This window comes from Parus major, chromosome 2, assembly GCF_001522545.3.
Source record: "Parus major isolate Abel chromosome 2, Parus_major1.1, whole genome shotgun sequence".
NCBI lineage: Eukaryota > Metazoa > Chordata > Aves > Passeriformes > Paridae > Parus > Parus major.
The window spans coordinates 4,558,873-4,577,402 of record NC_031769.1 but is presented as its reverse complement, the minus strand read 5'-3'; positions in this window follow the sequence as shown (position 1 = coordinate 4,577,402).

Sequence of the window (18,530 nt, the reverse complement as noted above, 5' to 3'; positions counted from 1 at the left end):
CCCAGAAGAAGTACCCTGACATGACTGGCTGCCGTGCACCTCAGGATACAGAAAACCTGTTGCAGGCTCCTTCTCAGAGCCAGAAAGCCGGGAGCAAACTCTGTCTGATGAGCACTAAGAAAGGCTGGGATTAACTTGATTTTTTTGGCAGAACCAAATTTACAGCTTGTCTACATGATGATGTTATTTCAAACAAATGGAGAATGTGAATTAAAGGCACGGTGGTTGTGCCAAAATGGCTCTGGGTGTGCACTCTTTTTTCCTTTCAAAATCCATGCTTCTTTCTGGGAGGGACTGGGACAGAACAGCCATGCCAGGCAGGTCTCAGGTGACATCAAAACCTCAGGGACACATGTGAAAGCATGGGCAAGGACTTCCCTGAGCCCTGGGAATGCTGCTGGCAGCGTGACAAGGTTTAGGGCCAAAGGTTGAAAGGGAGAGCCAAAATTCATGCATGTTAGTGCTGAGCTGTGTTTGCCAAGGGAGACTGCCCAGGGTCTGGGAGGAGCTGGGGTGTTTTGCCAGCCTGACCTTAGAGCATGGAGGTGAACTGATTAAATCACTCGGGAACTGAACCAGTTTTACTTTTACATTGGACCAATATAAGTACATTTTTCATTTCTTGGTCTCTAAAACTCTCTGGAGCAGGTGAGCACATCTGGAATGCTGCACAGAGGTAAAACTTTCTGGCTCTTCACATGGAGCATCCCAAGCCCTCCTTGTCCATGGTGAGCTCCTGCTGCCCCACTCCCAGGTGTGCCTGTCAGATGTAGCTGTGAGGTGCTTTTCCAGCACCAAATCATGGCACTTTCGGGCCACATGTGAATATCTTGACCAAGGCAAGTTACCACCTGATCCCCTTAAAGGTTTGTGAGGTCCTGCTGTGATTCTTCTCACCCAAAGCAGGTGTTCAGAACAGATCAGGGGAACCCTTCCTGCAAGGAGAGATTGCTCTGTGCCATCTTGCTGCTCATCCTGAAAGAGCAGGATCCCCCCTCACCATCAGATGACCAAGGACAGAGAAAATGTATCTCAGCTAGAGGGATGTGGGGGTCAGCAGGCATCTGAAAAACATCTACTAAAGCAGTCCTTCAGACCCTGTATCTGTGATAAAGAAATCTGTGTGGTGTGTTTCAAGTCCAGCTCCAGCTATCAGCTTCTGAAAGTAAAGTGTATTTGGATTCAGGTTCGGATGAAAAATAGATTTAGGTCAGAACCTGAATTCCTGAGTGTGCATCTCACTCTGGACTTCATTTCCCACTTCTTTAAAGGTGTTCCTTGCTTACGACTAGAGATTGAGAAAAACACACAAAATAAAGTGGAAATTTTCCTCAAAGACTAATGTTGTTGAGATCTGGCAGAAAAATAGAAGACAGGTTTTATTTTGTCAACTGTACATAAACACAGGCATTTCATAAACAAGGAATTGATTCAATTGTTTCCAGAGGTATGAGAGCGAGGGAGAGAGCTGAGAATTAGCTATTAAAGACAATCTCAGGAGAGGGAGGGAATTAGTCTCCAGTTGAGCCAGATATTTCCCTCTCAAAAAATAAATGAATCAAAGTCATGCTCAGTCAGCCAAATTATCCAAGCAGCTGCCAGCATCCCTGGTTTCTGGGGTTTATGTGATTTTGTGAGAGGAATGCTGTATTCTCTCTAAATGGAGCATCCTGAAGAGGGTCAGGACTGCAGAGAGTCCCAGTTTGGGGATTTTTAAATAAGACAAAGCTGGTGAGTTTTACAGCCACTCCATGCTCCAGATGCATGGATTTGATTTGTAGCTTGCTGCCCAGCCCCCTTTGGACTCAATGTGCCTGCACAGCTCCCTGTGTGGGTCACTCCCAGAGTCCCTGCTGTCCTGGGACCAGCTCTGAGAACTTCCCCCTGTGCCATAGGGGGGTCCCACCCCTTGGTCCCCCACTTTGCTTTCCTGTACTCTGCTCTGGTTCACACAAGGCTGGCCAAGATGAGCTTCATAGGATCACAGGGCCATAGAACTGTATTCTGTGTTGGAAGGGACATTTAAAGGCCATCCAGTCCAGCTCCCCTGTAATGACCAGGGTCACCTTCAGCTAGGTCAGGTTTCTCAGCCCCATCCAAATCTTGAATTTTTTCAAGGATCTCACAGCCAAGCTGTTCCTGTGCCTCACCACCTTCATTGTAAAAAATTTCTACTTTATATTTAGTGTGAATCTATCCTCCTTTTATTTAAGACTATTGCCCCACGTTCTATTGCTAGAGGCCGTACTAAAAAGTCTGTCCCCATAAAAATTAAGTCACTTAATTAGGTCTGGGCAGGGTGCTGCCCCACACAGCTCTTTAATCCCCTCCCATTACATAGCAGCCACAGCAGCAAGGGCACAGATCAGCATCTGCTACACAACCTCAGCTCCCAGCTTCCCTCAGCATCTCCAGCTGGTCCCATGCAGAGCAGCCAAGAGCTGGTTTTTCACAGCCTGGTCCCTGGAAATGTGTAACTGGCTTGAAACACTTCCTTCTCTTTTCCAAAGCTGTCCCACGGAGTGTGGTTGCTGAGGTGAGCCAAGGCCTTGGCAGGTCCAGAGGTTGTGTGTGTCCCCTTGGTGGGACCAGATCACGCTGGACAGCTGATGTAAGGGTACATGAGCTATGTTTAGCATTCCAGGGAGCGCAGAGTGCTCTCAGACATAGAGGGATGAGATGTAAGCTGAGCTCAGTGCTTGAGCCCTTTTGCTGGAGCCCCCACTCTGCAGTGACTCCCAGGAGTACAGCAGGGCCCAGAAATGTCACTCAGTGGGGACATTCCCACCTATAGAAGCCACCTCCAAGCACCACCCACACATAACAAAGGCTGTGGAGCCCAAATTTCCCCTCGCAGCATGACAGCATCCCCTGGCTCCCTTCCCCTGCTCTGACTCACAGCCTGAACTCAGCGCCGGGCAGGGGGCCAAGGAGGAGTCACGTTTAACTCACAGCTCCCCGAAAACCTCCTTCAGGGAGGGACTTCTGCTTAAGGACGGCGTGAAGCAGCTCCAGAGGCCAACCCTGCAGGACAGAGGGGCTGGGAGGCAGGGGTAGCCGGGCTGTTCTCCCTCTCCTGCAGTGCTGCATCCTGCCCAGCTCCCTTCTTTCCTGCCCTTCTGCATCCAGCCCATCTCCCCTCTCCTGCCCTGCTCCATCCCATCCATCTCCCCTCTCCTGAAGTGCTCCATCCCACACATCTCCCCTCTCCTGCCCTGCTCCATCCCTCCCATCTCCCCTCTCCTGAAGTGCTCCATCCCACACATCTCCCCTCCACTGCCCTGCTCCATCCCATCCATCTCCCCTCTCCTGAAGTGCTCCATCCCACCCATCTCCCCTCTCCTGAAGTGCTCCATCCCACCCATGTCCCCTCCACTGCCCTGCTCCATCGCACCCATCTCCCCTCTCCTGAAGTGCTCCATCCCACCCATCTCCCCTCTCTCCTGCCCTTCGGCATCCCATCCACCTCCCCTCTCCTGTCCCGCTCCATCCCGCCCCGCTGGGCCGGAGGGATGGGGCTGATGGCGAGTGTCAGTCCCGGCTGCTCCCCGGGCTCTCTGTGCTCCCATCAGGGAGGGCACAGGAGCTCAGCCGGCCCTGCCAGAGCTGGGGATGCCAGTCCCGGCTCCAGGTGAGCCCGGCTCGGCCAGCGGAGCTCCCTCGGCCCCGGGGAGCTCGGGGGAACCTCCGCAAGCAGCGCCCCCGGGCACAGCCGCATCTCCTGTCCTGGCTGCGGACACAGGACACACGGACACCGCGGTTTGCCTGTGGCTGGCACGGCTCAGACCCTGCCCTCCATCACCAGAGGTGGAGTTCAGCAGCTGGATGTGAGCCATTCCCCTCTGGAATGAGTGCAGGAGGATGGAGCCATGCCAGCATCCCTTCCCCTCTTCTGGTAGCTCCCCCACAGCCTGTACACAGCCTGTACAAAAAGCAACTGGGCAGTGAGAACTGGAAACATCTGGATGAAAAGGATTGTTGGAGAATACCTCTTTTGGAGTGAATAGTTTATTTTTGGGTGAATATTGTAATTTTTTATGAAAGGTTGTCTGAAAGATGGATTACCATCAAAACCAGAATACAAACTGGAAAATATTATCAAAACAGAGAAAGAGTTAAAGAGTTTTGGGCAAGAAGGATCCTGACCTTCCTGGGCAGCCAAGGAGACTTGGAACCTGGCATGAGACTCACACATGGAGTGACAAATGCTGAAGCTTATAAGCCATGCCGTATAAATAGGGAGGTCTCAGAGCATCTCAGCACAGGTCCTGATGAGATGGGAACAGACTCACAGGTTGTGGGAGACAGCATATGGCCTCACCACTTGCAGTATCAGGGCTGCAATGAGCCAAAAAGGTGGCTTCTGGTCTGGTGGCTCTTTACTGTGACAAATGGTGTCACTGAGTCCTTCAGCTGGATGCCATCTGCCCACCCCTCCTGCAAAGCTGGTCTGGAGCTTTTCAGCAGAGATGCTAAAAAGGTTGGATTTAGGAAAAGGTTCTTCACTCAGAGGGAAGTTGGGCACTGAACAGACTCCCCAGGAAATGGTTACAGCCCAAGGCTGCCAGAGCCCCAGAAGCATTTGGACAACAGTCCCAGGAATAGGGTGGGGTTTTTGGGATGTCCTGTGCAGGGCCAGGAACTGGATTAAATTATCCCTGTGGGTCTCTTCCAGCTCAGGATATTCTATAATTCTATGCAGAGAAACTGTAATTCTGGCATTGACCCTTGGAGGTATATCCATGGACAGCTGGGTGGGATCTATCTCTCCCCTGGTGTATCTGCACTGCCCTCAAATGAGGCAAGTGCAGAGACACTCTGGGCTTCTGCCTCCCCTCTGCTCCTGGCACTGCTGGTCTTGAGTCAGGCACAAAGAAATCACTACATTGGAGCAGTTCCAGGGTCAAGAACTCCCCTTACCGCTGTGACCACCAGCAGGTGCTCCAGAGGAGAGCAAGAGGCTCTCTCACAGCTTTTGCTTTCCCCTTCATCCTCACATCTGCTTGCCGTGTTCACTGCCATTTCTCAAAACACACACAATTACCTTGGTTTTGGTTCATGGGGTTGAACGTGGCCACGGTTCCTAACTGGGCCTGCTGGGTCAGCTACAGCATTAATGTCTGTAATGCTCAATTGGGAATAACTTGCCCTTGGCAATCCAGCTCCTGTCTGCAGGAGATGGGGTCATGAAGAATCACTGCCCATCCATTTCCTCCCCGTCTCAGGTTCCTTCAGAAGTTCAGCCGCGGAAAGTACAATTTTCCAAGCTGTGAGTAGCCAGGGGCACTTACCACCAGCAGCCTTGACCTAGAGAGGTTTCTCCAGAGCCACCTGGTCTCCCTGGGAAGCTGGAAAACCTCCTTCTATCGCATTGCATCTGACAGCAGCTCATAAATCAGCCGGCAGTGGCTGGCAGCCCCTTTGCGGATGCCGCCCGTGTTTGCGTTTGTGGAGAGGTTTGTGCTCAGGTGAGGAGAGCCCTGGGGGCAGAGAGGGGGTTACATCCAGCTGGGGATGCAGCTGCTGGCTCCAGGAGCATCCACGGGTCCTGCCCTCACACGTGGCACTCTCCTGGCAGTCACGGCACGGTGGTGTCACCCTGAGAACCTTTCGACATTGTTTTCATAATTTCTAGCCGCTTTCCCAGGAAAGTGACTATAAACATGGATGTTTATGCATTCCATTGAGGATGTGCCTTTTGATGGATATCTCTCATGGCCAGTGTGCTTGGGAAGGTGGTGACCTGACTATCCAATCCCTGGTTGTGGTTGAAAATCTATAAATACTGAAAGGACAGAATAAACCTTCTTCTTCTCTCATCACACTTTGGGCTGTGTCTGTGTGAATCATTTCGTGTCCGACTGTGACACGGTGGTTTCACCAGGACAGGACCCAGCCATGGGCTGTGCACTTTGCTGCTCATCCAAGCCCTTCCCATGTCCCCAATCCAGGGAGGGCTGTCACTGTCCCCCTCCCTGCCAGCACTGCCTCACCTGATCATGGCACATGGCTTTTCCTGCTTTTTCCCCACCAAACCAACCCCTCCCTTCCAGCAGAGGTTCCATCCACAGCACTTGGAGGAGATTTTGTTTGAAACTGGGATCAGCACTGCAAAGTAGAGTTGAGTTCACCACCACCCTTCTTTTCCCAAATCTCTGTTCAGGAATAAAGTTTGATCCAAATCTCTGGAATTTCATATTGTGGAAAGAATCATAGACTAAACTGTGCTGGACCAGTTATTTTTTTTTTTTAGTAAACTGAAGATTTGTAGAGCTAAAACTAAAATAAAATGGAATAAAATAAAATAAAAAGAAATAAAATAAAAAGAAAAAAAAAGAAATAAAATAAAAAGAAATAAAAAGAAATGAAATGAAATGAAATGAAATTAAATTAAATTAAACAAAACAAAATAAAATAAAATAAAATAAAATAAAAAGAAATAAAATAAAATAAAATAAAATAAAATAAAATAAAATGAAATAAAATAAAATAAAATAAAATAAAATAAAATAAAATAAAATAAAATAAAATAAAATAAATAATATATAGCAGCTAAAAGAATAAATCTCTGAATCTCACTCATATCAGATCCCAGTGGATATATTTCCATTTAATGCATTGTATATTATGTCTATTATGTAGTAATGCATCCAAGGACTGCTGCCTCCACTGAGTCTCACCCAGGTAACGTGGGTTTGGAAAAGTCCAATGTGTTGGGAATTGATGGTTTGGATGCAGGCTGGCAGCTTCATTGCTTCCACCCATCTGCTGCTGGTGACAGGACATGGCAGTGTGGGATGTCAGAAAGATTGGCTGGGTGACTTTTTCTCTGTGTCCCTGCTCCACGGGGAAGTGGTTTTGGAATCTTTTCACTGTGTGTGGGGAAACTGGAGAGAGGGAGGAGAAATAGAAACCAAGGAGCCTATGGGAGACCCCAGGGCAGTGTCTGGGGCTACTCACTTTCCAGGTTAAAGTTGTCTTGCTCTGTACAGAACTGATAATTCTATGACTTTACTCATCTGACAGCCCAGGTGAAGATGATCTTGAGGCATTAATGCTCAGAGTGTGCAACCAGAACTCCAGAAACCAGTGAGAAACCGAAGCTCTCCACAACCTCTGGGCCACCAGAACCCTGATGCCCACCCAGTCAGTGGGAAAAAGCAGTTGTTGAATAGTTAAATAGGGATCCCATAGGGGTGCTTGCACTAGCAGTCTGAGTTGCTCTTTTCTGAGCATCAGTGCAATGAAAACATCTCAAATACAGCTTTAAAGCTCAGTGATCCTTGTGGGTCCCTTCCAACAGAGCACACCCTGCGATTCTGTCATCTCCTGTCATCTCTCCACTGATCGACAATTTCAACATATAAAAGTTCTGCTAAAGCCTGAACTTTCATCTTTTCCCCTCAATCCACCTCCAGCTCATGATTAATGTGCTGGGGGAACAAGTAGAAGCTGATTTTCAAGGAGCAAAGAGTTTGTTGCACACTACACCTCCAGCCTTGCTGACTGCCAGCAGCTTTGCTGGACAATTGCAACAACTTCACAGCCCTTACTCCATGCAAGCTCTGAGTCCTTGTGCCAGGGACCACGAGGTCTTGGTGAAACTTTCTTCTGTGTTCAGAAATGATCAGAAATCAGTTCTTGCTAATGGAAGTTTGAGCCCAGATTGTGCTGCTTAGTCATATATGTTGATATAGAGCTGCAGCGTAACAGTAAATAACCAGATTTCCTTTCCTGCTTTTCCTCATCTTGGAATTTAGGCTGAAACACAAAATCTTTCAGCTTTCATTGTCCTACTCCAAAGGGAGAAGGGAAACCCATATTTTTAAGCAGCTCGTTTGCAGAGGAGTGCTAAACAAGAGGAAGCAGAGTTTCTGCCAAAGGAATGGAACAAAGATTTCACATTTGCTCAGCAAAAAGCTCCCTGTTCCTCATTCAGCCCCCTTTTAATAGGGGATCAGTAGGAGACACAGTTCAATTCCAGCCACAAGTGACCTGAGAAACGCTGATACCTCGCAGCATCCTTCAGATCAGCCAATACATTTGCACCCTCAGGGATTAGCTCCAATGCACAACCTTTCTAGAAACGCTCTTATCTCATGCAAGTTAACGCTGGGGATTACCTTTGGCAACCCCATCCTGCTTTTTGTCCCATTTTCTGCTTTCCTACAGGCTTAAAATGTCCATCCCCTTCAAACACTTTCCTGTGGTGAAGTGCTATTGAAGCCACAGCAGTGGCTGCCTGGATAACTCTTTTTTCCCCATAGGCACTTCAGAACCCTCTCACCAATAATGTGATGTTCTTCATATCAGGTCAACTGTCCCAAGGGACCAGGAGTTCATATGCTCTGATTGAAAAGAGACTAGGGGTGAAAAGACAGGATGAAATCTACCCTGAACAGAGTAAAGTTAAGGAGGGTGAAAAAAAATTCAGTGAAAAAGTAGAACTAGGGAAAGAAGCAATATCTTAGAAGGCAGCACAATTCAACTGCTTGTTTGACAAGTGTGACAAGAGTCAGAGAAAATCCAGAAGCAGTCTTGAAATGATTAAATATTAAAAATGATAATAACAAACTGATGGCTTGAGGCAAAAGGGAATGAGGAGATGAATGGAACTGTATAGATGAAAAAGATGGCTGAGGCAGAAGTTTCTGGGAAGGAAGCTGTTTTGTGAGCAAGCTAGAACTCAGAAAGGAAAATCCCATGGCAGGAGGAACACACCAAAACCAAGATTTTTTCCTTGGCCTTTGTTCCCAGCAAGGGAGCTCTGAGACATTGTGCCATTTCTACATGGGCAGCTGGGATGGCTGAAATTTCACATCACTCACATGGAATTCCTGGTGAAGAAAGAGAAGATGAGTTTCTTGTAGCTCCCTGTCTCCTTCCAGGTTGCTGGCAGATCCTGCATTGCCATCAGACCTTTCTCCAGGTGCCTCCAGCTCTAAGAGTATTTATTTTCTTTACTATCAGGGCTCATACAGGTAGATAAACAACCCAATCCCACCAAACGATGGAGCTCATGCAGTTGAAGACCATGACACCTACATGGGATGCCAGTGGCCCATGGGATATTACATGGCAAAGGGGCGAGTGCATGAAATCTGAGGGGGAAGTGGAGACTGCTGTGATCTGTACCCCAAGTCCGAAGGCATGACACATCTGGGGCATTAATAGCTCTCACAACTTCCTCACCAACACCTCTATCAATTTCTGTGTGATTTTGGTAACAAGAAGAAGCAGAGGGAGAACCCTTGATGAAATAATCAATGGAAACCACAATGGGGATATCTTTATAGGCTGTAAGATCCATGGAAGCCACAAGCAATTAATTTGCAGCAAAAACACCTTTAAGAAATTCAGTTTTTTAAGTCATTAGAGAAAAGCATAACACAGCAGGAGCTGCACTTTTCATGAAGTTTTGTAACCCAGTCCAAGGGAGCCCATTTTGTACTTTATAGCCCTTATGTTCAATTTTCAATTGTTAGCTTTTCCCTCTTGTAAATTACAATCCTCTTCCATTACGCTTAGGGAAGAATAGTGAAACCCTCCTGTAGCTAATTTAATGTATTTAAATTCCCATGGAAGGTAGCCAAAGGTCTTGTATCCTGATGGACAGTAAAGTGTCTACCTTTCTTTAAGGAAGGCAAATTCAAATCCTGCTATGGCCACAGTTATTAAAAGACACTGTTGGTTAAATTTTTGCTGTTTTTTATCAAGATGGCTAAAGAATAATCCTTGTTCATTGAGATAAAATGGCAGTGAAATAAGTAGCAGCTTGTCCAAAGTACTTCATCTTCCCTAAAGACCATCAGGGAAAACAATAGCTTGACCCCATAGAAATGCACAGACTTTGAGATAAAACAGGAGGTTTATCTGTTCCTTTTTATGAACCAAATTGTGACCTATTAAGCAGCCTGATTCACTTACAGCAAATATCTTTCAACACCAGAAGGCACCTTTTCAACCCAAACTTCTACCATCTTGGTTGAGAAGTCCTCAATGCTCAATACACATTATCCTGTACATTTAATAAATGTGAATAAGTCAAATCTCAACAATATCTGGAGGGAGACATATTACCTGTGTAATAGGTCACTACTTGGTTCATAAAAATTAAAATAATTTGATTTTCTTTGGGAGTTCCTATATATCTTCAGGTAGTGTTTGGGTTCGTGTGGGTGCCTTGGGTGTGCTGAGGGCACATGCATTTCCCAGAATCAGGGATTGTCTGAAAGTAAGTTATCAACAGCTATTTTTTGCCCTTTCTGTTTCCTTCTCTGTTTCTGATTACATTCTAAGAATTTTGCACACAAGTTTCTGGAGAAAAAGACCAAAACCCCTTTACTAAATAATTTTGATGAATAATTTCTAGACAAAGCTCCCCAACACCACGTCACTGTTGGGTCAGTTACCAGGAGTATTCAGTCTGAATATTTCCTTTATTAAGATCTTGTAATTTGTTAGTACTTGGGTGGTCATGTGGAAATCTACTTGCACAATTTCCTCTGCAAGTGGCATTTCAGTCTGGGAGGAAAGAAAAATCTGTGTCTATTTATATGTACATAGAAGGACAGATTTAAACCTGTACCCCATAATCTGTTGCATACAAGCATAGACCAGTTGTCCTTTAATAAAGGTACATCCAAGAAAGGTGCACACACCAAGTGTGGTCAAACCTAGTGACCAGATCTGTTCGCAAGATCCCTCATTAGGCCAACCAAAAAATGCTGAAGTGAGCAAATGAGCTGCCTCAATAAATCTTCTCAGAGTCTGGGAAAGGGTTTCCTTAGTTTGTGGATTTTCCTAACAGTTTTGGTCTAATAAAACAATTTTGGTCTTATAAAAATTAACATCTTGCCCTTCAAGTGTTGCCTCAGTTGTTTCTTTTGACCACCAGTGGTCCAAAACCACCAGATGAGATGCACCAGCTCCCCAGAAACCAGGTGTGACTCAGACTGCTGGAAACACTCCACTTCCTGAATTCAGACCAGTTATGATAGGAGGTTTTACCTCTTATAGAGGTCCCTTCACATCCTTGGTTCAAATCACCTCTGATTCTGATGATTATTGGTCAGGCTTTTACTCTAATTTATGTATACTTAAATCTTAGTGAAAATCCCTTGTCCAAAAGTGATCATAAATTAATGTTTATGATAACTCAGGTGCTAGTGACAGCTTTTACTAGATCTTAAGTACAGTTTGTGGTTTTCTTTCCTGACCTTGTGCACATTATTATAACGTGCAGCTACTCCACCACAAGCTCATTAGCCCATTGTAAAAATCTGAGATAATTTAAGGGTGAATATAGTGAGGGGGGAAAAATAGGAAAAAAAAAAAAAAAAAAAAAAGAAAGAAGAAAAACCAAAGAAACTTTGCATGTGAAAGGGAAAATAGTGGGAGGAGGGTAAAATCACCAGGGTGAAGTACAACATGTTCAGCAGACTCCCGTCCCTTGGCTGCCTGCCCGATGACTTTCCCGAGCGGAGCTCTCCTAGCAACCGGTCCCCAGCCGCTTGAATTTTTATGTATCGCTATGTCGGCGGTGATGTCACGGTTTCCATAGCTACTATCAGTTGGAGGAACGATGACACTTCTGCTTCTCAGTAACTGAGAGGGGGGAAAAAAGGAAAAAAAAAAAAAAAAAAGAGAAAAGAAAAATTGTCCTGGCTGAAATATTCCGTGGAACTCTGGGAGCTGGTGAACACGGAGCGCGCGGCCGAGCTTTTTGCTGATGGAGCCCCTCCTCGCACTTTTGGCAGGCACATCACAGCTGCTGCAATATCCATCCTCCCCTAAGTGCTCCATTGTAGAAATTAAATATTGTTATTAATTAAACTCCCCCATCCCACAGGCTGCCCAGCCCTGTCTGGTTAGAGCACACTTGTGAGAAGAGAGCAGGCAATCCATTTGTCATGCGGTGACAACTTCTGGCATCGGGAATGGAGTGTTTCAATAAGAGAAGGCTTTGATCCTATTCATAACAGAGTATTTAAATAATTGCTAACCAGGCAGAGACTTCAGGCATTATCCCAGGGAGTGTTGCATGATTGTAAAAGGTTAAACTGAGCCATTGGTGCTCAGGCAAAAAAAAAAAGAAATTAAAAAAAAAAATAGGAGGGCTCAAGAAATTTGGTCAAGGGATTAAGTTTGAAGGCATGGCTTTGCTGATGTGAAATAGAGCAGAGACCAGGAGATGGTCTGGACACAACGTTCCCTGAGAATGAGCCTGGAACATGGCACAGAGAAAAAAAAACACAGCACTTGCAATCTCACAGCAAATGGTTTGGATTGCAGCAACTTCCAGACTCAAGTCAGGGAGCTTTTGACAGTACTTTGAATTTAACAAAAGTACAAAATACTGAATATTTCCCACAATGTTATTTTCCTCTATATTACCAAACCTTGCTCATTGTTTTGGGGGCCTTCGCACATATTAGGAGATCAAATGCTAATAATAAACCTCTCAGGCATTGATAGCAAAACTTAGAAGGAGAAAGGGCTGTTTTTGGACTCAGTCAAAACACATCTTTCCCACTAGGGTTATTCTTAGCATGGTCTATCAAAAAAAAACCCTCCAGAAACAATCCTGGAAAAAAATCCTGAGAATAAATAATCCTGAAAAATAACATTTTGCACAGTGTTGGACAATGTGTGGCTTTTACATGGGATGTTGAAGGGATGAAATAAGCTGGGGACTTTGCCTGTGGTCTGTGTTTGTAACTCTTTGGGATATGCCTGCAAAGAGAGTGAGCTGTTCAGCTCATGCTGCTCCCCAGCCTCACAATGGAAATCACTTCCCCCAGAGATCACGTCCTCCCTGGTGCTGTGACCACCTCTGCAGGTCTGTCTCACAGCTCTTCATGCAGCTGGCACCAACAGCAATTCCCTGAGATTAAGATAACCACAGATTCAATTTAGGCACTTACATGTAAGTGTCTGGCATCTAAATTCCCCTTGCAGTGGAAAAAGAGCCAGTTAATACAGCTGAGACTCCAGGGAGCTATTCAGGTCCCCAGGGTAGACACCTGCTTTTGGTCTCTAAGGTCATCTGATGTGAGCTGAGATTCAGCTCCCAGCCCACGTCATTTCTTTACATTCAGGTGGGATGCCATCAGGTATTTCAAAAGTCTCCAGAATCTTCTTTCCTAGTTCTCCACATGATTGTAGACATTTTTATGCAGATGTGACAACCTCTGAGCTGCTTTCCACTCGTGTCTCCTATGATAGCAGTGGCCAGGTTCAGTTCTCATGTACTTCGGGTGCCCTGCCTCTGGTCTCCAGCTGCTGCTCCAAAACACCACAGGTCTCCTGCAAACCCTTTGTTCTCATCTCCCATCCCTTGTGGCTTTCCCTGTGGCATTCCCACACCCTAGAGCTTTCCACAGAGATTTCCAGAATAGAGGCCAGGCCTTTGGTCCCTAATTCAATGCTCACCATCCAGGCTTTGCTGCAGCACCTGAGCAGCCTCAGTGATGCTGCTCCACCTGTGTAAGATATCCCCATGTGTCCCTTAGCGCTGTGTCCCCAGCCTGGGGACAGACAGACACCTCCCAGACAGCGAGGAGGAGGAGGAAGATGTAAATTGCACCCACCAGTATCAGAAGGTGCTGAAACAACCACGTTCAGCCAGATGAGTCATTTCCCCCTGTCCCTCTCTGAGCAGTGAGCTGGGAAATCAGGACATGAATTCTCACCGTGTTGGCCTTGCTTGCCTTATTTGAGATCCCTCGCAGGCCAAGCCAGAGCTAGGTGGGTGATCTTCACATGATCAGACAACTGCACAATTGGCAAGGGCGCTGTGATTCCACGACCTACAGGAGTCACAAATCCACATATCATTCCCCTGAATGGTGGGACAATGCCTACACTCACCTCTGAGCCTTTCACACAGGCACTGGTGCTTTATTTCCCAGGAGATAATTAGATTTGCTAGCAACTGTATGCCTGCTTCCAAGTAATGCTGGATATGCTATTTTCAGGCATGATTCAGAGTAACCTACAGCAGCAGCTCAGAGTTTTTTTGGCAAGTGTTTTGCAACAGCACAGTAAAGTTTTTAATGTGCCATCATTTCATTTCAGTTGTTAACACAGATGTCTGTTGAAAGATAATGTTGCACATTACAATCTTTCAGGCACCAGCACAAGGCCACTTTCTCCAAGAGGCAAGTCCTTGGCAGAATTAATCCCTTAAACTCCCTCTGAAAATGTGTGGGAGCATTTCTCTCAGTCCTGATGCCTGCCTAGATAAGACCAGGCTTGTTAAAAGTGTGAATGTACACATCTGTACATTACACAGGCGATTTTTTCGAGGCATCTCTGTAATTGCACTCTTCATGCTACGATCTGCACGTGGGAATGACTCCCTGCATATTCACTTTGGTCATTTGCAGAGGTCCTTATGAGGAACATATGTAGAACTGTGATTGCCTTTGTGATCCAGAGACGTGACCAGCAAATGCAATCACCAGACAGTCCAAGGCTCATTCAGGAGGAATTAACCATTGATGGAGGATGTGAATGAAGGAAAAAACCCAACAAAGTGAGCATGTGCACCTTCAGGCTTTAATGCTCAGCCCAGCCTGGCTCTGGGATGGGGAAGTAATCCTTCCTCTGGCTTGGTACCCCATAGAGGGCCATCAAATGGCCCCTGCACATTACTCTGAAGCCTGACATTGTGATTTTCTCCTGCCACCAGCCATCTCCTCTGTGCTTATGCATAGGAACAGCTTATGCTGTGACCAGCAGAAGCAGCTGGAGAAAATTCATCCTGGAGCTGATGACTGCAGAAGAGAAGCCACAGGAGTTTTCTGGTGAGGTTCCAGTGCCCCTCTTAGGGTCTGTGTGCAGATGCCTACCTCTCTATGGCACAGCATGGCTGGCAAGACTTCATGCCCTGATTCTCCATCACCTTTCACCACAGCTGTATTGTGCTCCCAGTTCTTGGTCTCCTCCATCAGTGCACACAGGAGAACCCTCTCTACATCCCTCAGGCATCTTTTCTCCTCTGGGGCAGCCCCTTGTCTCAGCCCAGAGTGAAAAGACACCTCTTACACAGGTGAGACACTGCCAGGTGAGAAAACACCCTGCACCTCCCCATCCTCCTCACTCCGGGCCCTCCCTGGGTGTCTCCAGCCATCCCAGCCTGCATCCCGGGGATGTGGAGCAGGATTTCCCCGCAGCTGAGCCATCCCAGCCTGCATCCCGGGGATGTGGAGCAGGATTTCCCCGCAGCTGAGCCATCCCAGCCTGCATCCCGGGGATGTGGAGCAGGATTTCCCGCAGCTGAGCCGGCCCGGGGCTGGCACCGAGCGCTCCGGAGCGCAGCGCTGCTCGCTCACGGGCCCGGCTCCATTGTCAGCCGGTGATGAATGGGGCATCAGCACGCCGCAATACTCTATTTGTTTTAGAGGTCAGTGTCACACTGAAGGGTATTCTTCACACACCCAAGCGGGGGGTTGGTGCTGACGTGACCGGAGTGGTAAGTGCAGGCGGAGCCCCCGGTAGCTCCCATTGTCCCGAGTGGGAACAGAGCTCTTTTGAAGACCTTGCCCATAAATTATCCGACACCCTCCTCCACTCTCTGCCAGCTCCCCACTCAAGCTCTGATTCAAACACCAGTTCAGAGGTGATGGATTTGTGCAGCTGTTTAAGGTTTGATGCTCTTTGGGGCCGCAGCTTTACAGAGCAGTACCTGGCGTGAGCCCCCAGCCCTAGAGTGAGGATATCCTGAGCTGGCTGTGAAATTCTTTCTTTGTTTCTCTTTTCTCCCCCTCCTACAGAGCTCTAAGCATCTTCTAGTCTGATCTGACAGCCCACAGGGGAATGCACAGTGCAGGGGCTGGGAGCAGTTGCTGGGACTCAGCATCAAACAGGACACAAGACCATCATTTTGCCCGGCTTTGAAAAAAAGTAGATGTTTAGATGTTTCCTTCTTTTCCTTTTGCTGGTGCTTTTGAGATTCCTGAAGAAGCTACAGTGTGAGAAACCACATGTTGGGCTGGTATTTCCAGACAGGACACACATGGGACTGTCTTGGTACAGGTGTGTTTAAATCTTCGCTTCTCTCACTTCACAAGCGCAGGGAGGACCTACATTACCTATCTAGCCAAATTTTGAAGGGGTTCTCCTTTTCCCAATCTTTATCTGCCCTGGCTGCAAGGGAATACATTGACCAGAGACCATGTAAAACAGAGAAGTGGATGTTGCAGAAATAGACTCAGTTTTCCTCCTCATTTGGCCTGAATGTAACAAAACAGCCACATGAAATGGAGAAAGAGGTCAATATATTTGAGGACAATGTTGAGACACAAAGCTTTCCTCTTGCCAGACCCACATTTCTTTGTTTAATTTTGGGATGATGCAATGCCAAGCCCAGATGCCCATGATGCCTGGGCAGAAATGCCTATGGATGGAGAAGACTCCAGTAGGCTTAAACCTGATTTCAGTACATATTTCTTAACATTGACCATACCAACCACTTGTTATGGCTCTGGTGTGCAGAAAGTCATGAGACGTTGCAGTCAGCCAGGTTAGAGACAATGAATTTATCTGGATTTTTCTGCATAACCCATCCTTGGAGAGGAAATCCCAGCCTTGGTTGCCAGCAGGACATCCATGGCCCCAGAATATCTTCCCCATTTGGCACAGCACACCAGAGTTGTTGGAGCTTTCTGCTCCTTTGCACAGTAACATTTGCTGCCATGTTTCTTATTAAGAGTCAGGAATTTGTGACCTTTTGCAGTGCAAAGATCTGGAGATTACTTACCAAAAATAAAGTAGTCTATAAACTCCAAAACTGCTGCATGTGCATTGCTGATAGAGAAGAACAGCGAGGCACCTCTCAGTCCAGCCTGATAGGATCTGTGGTTGGGGAGGGAGTGTGTGTGTTGCACAGCAGATACCCAGCGTGGGGACCATGAAAAACCTTTTTTCTTTTCTCACTGAGTGGCTTTTGTTGCTTCATATGAGTCTTTCTGTCAAAACAACCTGGCCTGGTGGAAGTGTGATTAGATATGGTACCTATCCCTGGTGAAAATATCTGCATGAGGGTACAGGCTGTGGTGGGAAGGGATGGGTGTGTGCTGATCCTTCCATTGCTGGTCTCCTCTTCGAGGCCTCAAGGCTGGCACAAAGTGTGGAGTAATCAAATCCATTTCACAACCAACTCCTTTCTCCTGTGTCTGGCTTGTCCAGGAGCAGTAAAATTTCAATGAAAGTAAAATCATGGGGTTTTTTCCAATACAAGAACTGGAGGCATCAAAGTGCAAGGAACAGAAGATCCGTTCAAAACAAGCAGCAAAAAGTTCTTCAGTCTGTGCAGCTGGGCTGCAGGTCACCCAAACCCATGCAGTCAGCATAACCCTGTTCAACTAAGGAAGTTTATCATACATCACAGCAATTTATTTAAATTGGGAAATTCTCATCCCCCAGGACTGATTCCAGGAGATGGGACAAATCTTTGGGTCCATGCTCTTGGTGAATTTAGCAATAATGCAGCAAAAAATAAAAATGAAATCACTCCAGATAGCCTGTGTTGACAGCATTAAACAAATAGATGAAACAGGGAGAGAGGAGCAGGTAATTAAACAGACAAATGAAGAGCTCATGGCCCACTGAAACTCACGGGAACAATTCTGTGCAGGGTCAGTAAAGGGATGTAAGTGATCACAACTTCCCCAGATGATGTGGAGGAAGAATGAATTTCCAGTGCTGTGCACTGCTCAGAAGGCAAATATTAATGCTGGGTGTGTAAAAGGGGGGAGGATATGACAGGCTGTACAACAGTGAGCATTGCCTTACCTGCACATGAGCAGGACAGGCCTGGGAACCCAGGAGATGAGGGAAAAGCTCCAGTGATAAGAAATCTTGAAAATACTCAGAAATATCGATCCTTTTAATCTATCCAAGACAGTAAAAAGTGACTTGGGTGTCCTTTCTGTTTCTGTGTGGGGCTGCAGGTGAACACCAGAGAAAGAGCAGCCCGATGTTAGAGAGATGTGTAGGCAAACACATCTCAGTTTGGTTACCCCAGGCTCTGGCATTACCCACAGATCCCAGCCAAGAGTGATTGCTCCCAGCCTAAAGCAAACAGGTGAAATTGGCAAGATGGAAACCACGACCAAGTGGGTTTTTTCCCCCTTTAAATCAGAAAGGACTCTCAGGCAATCAGTTCAGCCGTGGACATCTACGCTGTAAACACCCAAATTTAGGTAAGATTAATCCCACCAATTCAGGCTAGAAATGATGTACACACCTTCTGATGGCACAGGTAACGAACTACTGCAACAACGTGTCTGTGGATACAGTGGATTCTCCATCATCCAGGGATTTTAAATGAAGACTGAGCATGTTCTATCAGAAAATGCTGTAGTTCAATCAGATGATGAAAACCAGACACAAAGTGGCCCTGGACCATAAACCTCTTCCCTGTGTTGCGTGGGGGTCTGGCAAGAACCATCTTTTCCAGTCTTAAAAAGATTTTGAATCAATGTCACAAAGAACTACTAAATATTTCATCACTTCAAGATCTA